Here is a 2,146-nt window from a genome sequence, read left to right as displayed (position 1 = left end):
ATCTGTATTTGGAGTAATAGGCCAGGAAAAATACACTGAGAAAGGAAGTTTTATGAGAACTTGTGAAGGGTTTATGATGCTTAGAAGAGAGAAAAAAGTGGCTTAAAAAAATAAAAATTTTGTGTTGTGTGGCCATTCCATTATGAATAAAGCGAAGCTTGTGTTCTTGGTGGGGTTATGTTATTAAAGAACAAATAAAACATACTCCCCACCATCCGATACTGATAATCTATCAAGGAAACTTCTGCAGTCCAGTTGCGAGAGCTTTTTTTTGATGTCAGAAGGCAAAGATTTCATTCATGAAATCAACTGGATTTTCGTATACCCATTCCTGCTGGTTGGTTTTTGGTTTGGTTTGTTTTTTTTTTTTTCCTTTCCCTTGGAATGTTTGTTCTGTTTGATCTGGTATTTCAGGTCAAACGACCTCTGCGGTTTTTTAACGAGTCACTAGGGCCGATTTCCGAGATCTCACATAAGCAGTGAATGCAGGCTTAATTCACAATTTTTCTTCATTAGCTAAAGACATTTAGACACAGCAACATTTCTTATTTAATTAACCTTTTGAATATACTCACATCACTATAATTTTCAAGGCTGACTCAGATCATCTAACAATCATTTAATTAACCTTTTGAATATACTCACATCAGGATAATTTTCAAGGTGAGGCTGACTCAGATCATCTAACAATCCTGAATTCTACTATAGTGCTCTTGTATAAATGGACTCCTTGATGTAGCAAAGATCTTGTGATAGCAGGAGCTAAATTAGATTTATTTTCTACGTATAAATGTGAGTTGTGTGCCTTGTCAGAATTTTCTTTGAAAGCCAAATTCAGAAGGTCGTTCTAATATGCTTTGAATTCTAAAGAGATGGATTTTAAAAAAGCATGCACATTTTTCCAGTGTCCTCAGCGTGAGTTTCATATGTAAGGCTCCTCTTCAGTTGAAGTCTTTTGAGTGTTTTTTCCTCAAAAACTTTGAATTATAGGGACTTCACTATATGGTAGTGAAAAGAAATTTTGGTTTTGAGAAGGCAAAAATAATAATGTCGTCTGCAAAGTGGAGTTAACGTGCATGCAGAAATTAATGGTTTCTAGCTAAATTATCCTTATGGTGATGGTAACTTGGGAAATTCACTAAGACGTTTCACATGTGACACCGTTTGCATCCTTGTCATCCCTTCGTGTCTCCGGAAGTTGACAGCTAAGAGAGGACCTCATGTCAGCTGGGAATCACTTTTCCTTTATTATTTTCTAGGACATTTCCAACTGCTTCCAGTTTATTCCTTAAATGTATCTTCCGACTTGATACAAGACTGAATTCAGAGAACGCGTTCGCCGTCGTCAACCCTTCGGTCTTGTTAAGTAGCGTACGTTGCTGCTGTTCCTGTTGTAGGACGAGCACGTCAGTCCCGCGACTCCCACCCGAGTCTTTTGCTCCAGCCTAGCAAGCAGCTTCTGGCACGAGACCCTTTTATGTTATATACAGACAAATGTTTACTCCAGTTGTGGTTTTGACTGTTCCCAGAGAAGAGAAACGTTACTCTGGTAATGACAAACTCCGTTTGTTAACTTTGGCAAAGACGCTGTAGCAATATTTAAAGTAGAAAATCCGAGTTCACCTGCTGTAGCCTTCAAAGACGCAGAACCCCGCCGTGTGCTACCACGTTTTTGGTCTGTATCTGGGTGGAGCCGCTTCTCAAAGCTTTGTGACTCAGTTTATCGCACACACACACAGGTGTGTGACAGAGGAGACAGGCAATACGGCCCAGCACCCACTTTGAGTTACAAGTACAGAACCAAGCTATTAAAACGTTGCATAAAAGGCCGACTGGGCAAATTTTCACACCAGTGAAGTAGGGTAAGAGCAAAGGGGTGCTATACTCAACGACAAAAACACTTAAAAAAAAGGAAGACGTGAGATGAAGTGTATATGCAGAGATACTTCCTTTCTCAAATCTCGGGAACAAATACATTCCAGAACGTAGTTTTATCTTGAATCAACACAATCACGTGTAACACAAAGCTTTTAGGTAAGCCCGTTTATTTCACCGTATAACGATTGCTCTTAAAGTAACGCAGCTGACCGGCGGGGGCGGCAGCGCTGGAGGGCCGCGGTCCCCCCGCTCCCGGCCGCGGTCCCTC

Source organism: Aptenodytes forsteri, unplaced genomic scaffold (assembly GCF_000699145.1).
Source record: "Aptenodytes forsteri isolate BGI_AS27 unplaced genomic scaffold, ASM69914v1 Scaffold181, whole genome shotgun sequence".
NCBI lineage: Eukaryota > Metazoa > Chordata > Aves > Sphenisciformes > Spheniscidae > Aptenodytes > Aptenodytes forsteri.
The sequence above is the reverse complement of the archived record's forward strand: the minus strand, read 5'-3'. Positions refer to the sequence as shown.